This window comes from Rhinopithecus bieti, unplaced genomic scaffold (assembly GCF_001698545.2).
Source record: "Rhinopithecus bieti isolate Rb0 unplaced genomic scaffold, ASM169854v2 scaffold_35921, whole genome shotgun sequence".
NCBI lineage: Eukaryota > Metazoa > Chordata > Mammalia > Primates > Cercopithecidae > Rhinopithecus > Rhinopithecus bieti.
Window position 1 is genome coordinate 904,133 of NW_016815302.1, and position 7,896 is coordinate 912,028.

Here is a 7,896-nt window from a genome sequence, read left to right on the forward strand (position 1 = left end):
TCCAGGCTCATCTTGTGTATTCCCTGCCCTAATGCCTAGAAGTAGTCATTTCTCAAAGTTTATTTTATTAGAGAATGGGATTAGAAACCAAGATCTTCGAATAGCTTTTTCAAAGGTCATTTCCCATACATATTATCTTAACATAGTGGATATCATAAACTATGAATTCTTAACCAGAATCTCCATATCTTGTAATATATCCCCATATATTATAAGGTATATGTTAATATAAATAACTGATATTAGAAGCAGTTATATAGCATATTCAAAAGTACAATATAGTAGAAACATATGTAAGTTTAACATAAAAGAAACCTACCAGTCAGTAAGCCCTTATGCCTGCCTATCCTCTTTCTTTACTTCCTACAAATTTATGGGCTCATAATGGCGTAACAAAGCATGATTCTGGATACTGTAGAATTAAAAGATAAGGATGTATTATCTGCCCTAACATAATGAAATGAGGTTACAAAATATTACATATGTAACTTTATTTCCTTATTTGCTTCTTTTATTTCATTATTTTTTTCTTCCTTCTTTTTCTTCTTTTTTGCCTTTTTTTAAATCTCTCTCTTCATCTATCCCTAAACTTTTTGATCTTCTACGTGTATGGATATCACATCTATCATGCTAACCTAAAAAATTTCATAGTTTATTCCATGAAAGAAAGACCATCCCTAAAGCAAGAGGAAAATATTTCAAAGTATGCATTTTGGCACAATAAAACTGAAATTCATGCCGAAATTTTATAAATTAAAAAAATCAAATTTTCTGTAAATCAAAGCAATGTATTATATAATGTTCTTTTCACATAAATTTTCTCAATGTCAGCATTGTGGCCAGGTAAATGAAAGGGCATTATCAAAATCATCAAAATATCTTCATCTCAAATACTAGAAAGCAAGAAAACACAAAATATTGCCATAATATATTGTTTCAATTTCATCATAATATACCCAACAAAATAAGTCACAGAGAAACGAGAAGAAAGTCAAGCTTACATGTTCGATTTCAGGTCAGCACAGTTTGGTTTTCTCGTGTTCACCATTTTACTAAATAGAGAATTTAAAAACTTCTCTTCCTACTTCAAAGTCACATATTTAGCAAAAGTAATTATAAATGTTAAGACACACTGAAAGATATAAAACACAATTTATTTTACTAAATTTTATCTGTTCTAAATCAGTTAACATTTAAATTTTCCTGTACAAAATATTCAACTTTCTGTCTATAGTTGAGAAAGACAGGATGAAGAAATACGTTCCAAGACATGTAGCACAAATTTACTTAGAAAATTGTCATAAAACTACTTGATCTACCTCTAAAAATTAAATTTGTTTAAAACCATAAACAATCCTTAGTAAATATTACTATCCTTCTATTTGCATTATTATTGCTGTTTCATGTTGTGTTTGCTTAGTCTTCTTTGAATTTGTTTTATTCTATGAAAATTCCCTAAAACATCCTTCTTCTTGAAATTATTATTTACTAACTTCTTAAAATTATTTTGCTGAAAACAAATTCACAATGACCAAACAGAATTTATTCCAAAATGCAAGATTAGTTCAATTCTAAGACATTCATTAATATCAATGTACCACATTAATAGATTTAAGTAATAAAATATTTTCATTTTCTCCATGCTGCAGGGGAAAAAAATACCTCACAAAACCTAAGAGCCATTTCTGATAAAAACACTCAAGAAAATCTAAATTGAGGGATATATTTTAACATGATTATGTATGTTGCCAATGCCATTATGCAAGATAAGAAAGGTGTCAGAATGGTAAACAAAGTAATCACAATTGCAAATAATATGATCTTACACCTGGAATACCTTAGAGCAGGGGTCAGCAAACTAAGGCCAATGGGTCAAATCTGGCATGCTCAAGTTCAAAGTCGAATTCAGCTCTGGGAATTGCTCTCGATCAGTTCTGCCAAGGTTTCTTTCTAGGGGGCAGCTTTTATTTATATTACTGGTGAATATTGGTGTTTAAAGGCCAAGTTCTTTTGGAATTTGAGATAATTATGAAAGGTCATCCAGCTCCAGAGATTCCTTAATTATTCAAAAGCATTGATAGGATTTGGCTGTGTTCCCACTCAAATCTCATCTTGAATTGTAGATCCCATAATTCCCATGTGTCATGGGAAGAACCCAGTGGGAGATAATTGAATCATGGGGGTGGTTCCCCCCATATGGTTCTCGTGGTAGTGAATAAGCCTCATGATATCTGATGGTTTTATAAAAAGGAGTTCCCCTGCACAAGCTGTCTCTCCTTGCCTGCCGCCATTCATGTAAGATCTAATTTGCTCCTCCTTGCCTTCCACCATGATTGTGAGGCCTCCCCAGCCATGTGGAACTGTGATTCCATTAAATCTCTTTCCTTTATAAATTACCCAGTCTCGAGTATGTCTTTATTAGCAGCATGAAAACAGACTAATACAGTAAATTAACACTGATAGAGTGGACTAATACAAGCATTATGCCTAACAATACTTCCCAGTAAAACTCTCTGTGTACAGAAATCTATTTCAGAAGTTGAGGGAAATTGATCTAAGATATATTTAATGTAGACATTACTATAACTGGACAAGGGAAGAGAGAGGGAGGAAGAGAGAATCTGCAAGCACTTCACAAAAGACTCAAGTCTTCAGGAAAACTGAATAACAAAGAAAAAACAGGAGTATGAGATATCAGATTGGTGCAAAAGCAAGTGTAGCTTTTGTCATTAAAAGCAATTAGTTTTGCACCAATATATAATAACTTATAGAAGAAAACACAGAAGAATATTTTACAACCATGAGATAGACAAATGTTTATTAGGGCACAAATATAATAAATCACAGAAATGACAAGTCATATTTCATCAAATAAAAACTGTCTTCTCTTAGATTAATACCATTAATAAACTGAAGAGCCAAGCCACAAATTGGTAGAAAATATGTATAACACATTTACCTGACAAAAGATTTGAATACAGTATATAGAGAGTATAATTATTAATATAATAATAATGCAATAAATGGGAAAATGCTTGAATATATACAATCACAAAGAAAAAAATATGATCAATAATATGTAGATCAGTAAGCACATAAATAGTAATCAGGGAAATCTAAATTAAAACTGTTACATATTTGCATGAATGGCTACAACTTAAAATATGCATAACACCAAGTATTATTCAAGTAGAAAGCAAGTAGAAAGCTTAGTAATTACTTCAATATAATGTGATAAAACTACTTTACAAAATAGATTTTTAAAATAGCTTATTATACAATTAAATATGCTTCTGTCCAAAGATCTAGTAATTCTGTTCTTAGATATTTATCAAAGATTAATAAAAATATAAATGCAGAAATTTAAAAAAATGTTCATTGGAAGTGATATGGTCTGGCTCTGTGTCCCCACACAAATTTCATCTTGAATTGTAATGTGAATTGTAAACCTCACATGTTGTGGAAGGGACCTTGTGGGAGGTAATTGAATCATAATAGTGATTCTCTCATGCTGTTCTCATGATAGTGAGTGAGTTCTCAGAGGGTCTGATTGTTTTGTGAGGAACGTTTTCCCCTTCACTCTGCACTTCTCTCGTTCTTCTTCTTCCTGCCACCATGTGAAGAAGAATGTGTTTGCTGCTTCTTCTGCCACAATTGTAAGTTTTCTGAGGCCTCCCCAGCCATGCTGAATGGTGAGTCAATTAAGCCTTTTTCCTTTATAAATTACCCAGTCCCAGGTAAGGCACAGTGGCTCACACCTGTAATCCCAAATCTTTGGGAGGCTGAAGCGGGTGGATTACTTGAGGTCAGGAGTTCAAAACCTGCCTGGCCAACATGGTGAAACCCCATCTGTACTAAAAATACAAAAATTAGCTGAGTGTGGTGGCACATGCCTGTAATTCTAGATACTCAGGAGCCTGAGGCAAGAGAATCGCTTGAACCCAGGAGGCAGAGGTTACAGTGAGCCAAGCTCATGCCACTGCACTCCAACCTGGGTGACAGAGTGAGACTCCATCTCAAAAAAAAATTAATGATAATAAAATAAAGTAAAAAATATATAAATTACCCAGACTCAGGTGTGTCTTTATTAGCAGCATGAGAAGAGACTAATACAGGTAGTTTTTATTCACAATAGCCAAATAATGGAAACAGTTCAAATATCCATCAGCAAGCAGGTTAATTGCTAAATAATGTTTACTAACCAACAATAGCAATAAATAAATTACAAGTACACTCCACAGCATGGATTAATGTCTAGACATTATGTTGAGGAAATTATTCCAAACCCAAAAGAGTACCTATTGTATTGTTTGGTTTGAAAGAAGTTTTAGAACAAGCAAAATAATCTATGATAACAAATATCTGATAAGTGATTTCCCTATAGTAAGAAACTTGAAGGAACGTCCTGAGACAATAAAAATACTCTATATGTTGATTGATGTGGTGGTTACATAGTATATGAGAATACACATTTGCGAAAACATCTGTACATTCTATGTTTTACAGTTCATTCAATGTATTTTATAAATATCTCTGCAGGCAAGTTACAACTCAATTAAGTTCATTTTTAAAATGCTCATGTGATGTAATGGAAATAAAATCCATATTCAGGGCAATTAGAAAACTATTTCTTGAGGATTTGCAGTTATTCCAAGTGATAGCAGAAACTTTGGATGGAATTTAAAGGGAAACTCGGGATGAGCAGCATAAAAATTTAATATAATACTGGGTGGAATTATAAAAAGTCACATTTATTTGAGTAAACATAGAAGTACTGTGTCTGAGGAAACAAGACGCAGAAATAAAGGGAAGTGTAAGTGTTGACAAAGGAACAGTAAAGATAGAGCTTATAAGGGGGAGCTGAGAAGGAAAATGGTGCATGAAGTTTAGACCTAGATTAGATGCTGTTAATAGCAGAATACTTTCCAGGCTGGATTACTTATCTTAAAGAATTGAATGTGAGCAGGATTGCAAGATTTCATATCTTTCATGATGGAAAACCAACCAGACCAAGCCTAGAGTTATTTATTAGAAAGACAAACACAATAAATGGCCTCAGCCAAAAAAGAAAGGCAATGGAACCAAAAGGAAAAGGTGATTCCAGCGACTGATCCTAGCTCACATTTAAAAGAGAGGAGGCAGAACCTAGCTTAAGAAATGAGTTCCAGGAAAAAATAAAATAAAATGAAAAACATGAATGCTCAAAGCAGCAATGGGTTAGAGAGCATATGGCAAAATATTCATCTGCAGTTGACTCTTAGGATGACAAAGTTCCGGAACATCAACAGAAGCATCTGTTCAGATGGTTATTGGGCATTCCATTGAAGGTGAAATCTGTTATACTGACATTGTCTAAATAAGGACTTTTTAGCCTTTGGTATGGGCTTTGACAAAGTAAGATACTATGTTTTGGAAAAGTAATTTTGCTTTGCAAAAATAAATTATGGGCTGAGAAGTGGCATTTTAAAAACAAACTTAGTTTATTCTCATAATTATACATGTTCTTTTAATTCTTTGTGCCATTGTAGAGTGAGGATTCTCAAAATTGACAAGCATTAACTAAAATTTTGAGCCTCTAAAAAATATATATGGGATTCTTATTAGTGAATTTAGGTCACATTAATTAAAACAAACTCAGTTCCACCCAGGCATTATTCTGGCTGAAACTAAGCATGCTAAGAAATTATGGACAACTTCAACTTCTGTGTGTTTTATTTTAAAATAAATATGATTTAGGAATGTATACTTTTAACATAACACAGTAAAATAATTTTATTTTTAACATAATCTCTTATCCTTAGGTTTTAATTTACAAGGAATTGCAGTCTTCCCTTATTCTTGATTTTGCTTTCTGAGGTTTTACTTACCTTGGTTTAACTGCATTCTAAAAACATTAAGACATCTTGAGAGGCAGAGACAAAGAGAGCAAGAGAAAAAGAGACCACATTCTCATGACTTTTATTACAGTCTACTGTCATAATTGTTCTATTTTATAATTGGTTATTGTTAAGCTCTTACTGTGGCTAGTTTATAAATTAAACTTTTTTTGTAAGAATGTATGTATAGAGAAAACATAATACAGTGCATATACAGAGTTCAGTACTATCGGAGGTTTTAGCATCCACTGGGAGTCTTGGCACATATGCATCATAGATAAGGAGAAGCTATGTAGTTGTATTTTTTCTCAGAGAAATTTATAAGGAGAGAGTCAGATTTTGGTCATCACCATATAATTGGCATTTTATTATTGGATCTTTATATTGTCTTCTAGTGTCTTTAATGAGCTATACTAGACAATATTACAGGGTATGATCTGAGCAAAGAAGCAGAATGCATAATACTTCATCATTGTGCTTTGAGGTTCATTTAAGTAAATTAATTAATTACTCTTCAGAACCACTTCTTAGCCTCTGAAAGCAAAATTTATGCTGCCCACACATACTCCCATACTCAGAGAAGGGTTCATTGTTCTTAGGAAAGTGGGCAAGGATTTTCCTAAGAAACTGCTGATCTTCACAAAGAGAGAGAGCCAGATCCCAGTTAATAGTTAAGTCAGTGGGTCAGAAAAAAGACAAAATATTGAGTAGAACCCAAGTTTCCTTTTTTTTTTTTTTTTTTCAATATTGAGAGTCCTTTATTAGAATATGAATCCCCTCTCCAAAAATTCACTCTTACAGGAAGAAGAGTGTGTCATCTGCAGGCAAGTTCGAGAGAGAAACAAAAGAAAGCATGGCTCAACCCCTTCCTATTCTTTCTTCTGTTTGGATATGCAATTACTAGAGAGGACCATGTTTTTGCCACTTCACTATTTTAACTTGTATAGGTCCAGTCCACTTTCCAGAGGAGTGTGTCATCTGCAGGCAAGTTTGAGAGAGAAACAAAAGAAAGCATGGCTCAACCCCTTCCTATTCTTTCTTCTGTTTGGATATGCAATTACTAGAGAGGAGCATGTTTTTGCTACTTCACTATTTTAACTTGTATAGGTCCAGCCCACTTTCCATCTTCCTTAGTACTACTCAGCTGTGCTTTAACATAATAAATATAGTTGTTAAGGTTTTTTAAATTTTTTAATTTTTAATTTTTATGGATACATAGTAGTTGTATATATTTATGGGGTATAAATACATCCATAAATACATACTGTCAGGGGAGCCAGCCCCCAATATTTCAACGTAGGTTCTTTTCTATTTTCCCTAAGTGTCGGCCAGTCTGAGAAATAAAGAGTACAAAGAGAGAAATTTTACAGCTGGGCCTCCGAGAAATCACATATTGGTAGGACCATGATGGCAACCTCAAGCCGCAACCAGCGAGTTTTTATTAGGGATTTTAAAAGGGGAGGGGGTGTATGAACAGGGAGTAGGTCACAAGGATCACATGCTTCAAAGGGCAATGAAGATCACAAGGCAAGGCAAAATTAGAATTACCGATGAGGGCCTATGTCCCGCTGTGCACATGTTGTCTTGATAAACATCTTAACAGGAAACAAGATTCGAGAGCAGACAACCGGTCTTACTAGAATTTACCAGGTTGGAATTTCCCAATCCTAGTAAGCCTGAGGGCACTGCAGGAGACCAGGGTGTATTTTAGTCCTTATCTCAACCACATAAGAGAGACACTCCCAGAGTTGCCATCTATAGACCTACTCCCAGGAATGCATTACTTCCCCAGGATCTCAATTATTAATATTCCTTGCTGGGAAAATAATTCAGTGATATTTTTCTTACTCACACATCTGTCTATAGGCTCTCTGCAAGAAGAAAAGTATGACTGTATTCTGCCTGACCACACAGGCAGTCAGACCTTATGGTTATCTTCCCTCATTCACTGAAAATTGCTGTTATTCTGTTCTTTTTCAGGGTGCACTGATTTCATATTGTTCAAACACATTTTTACAAT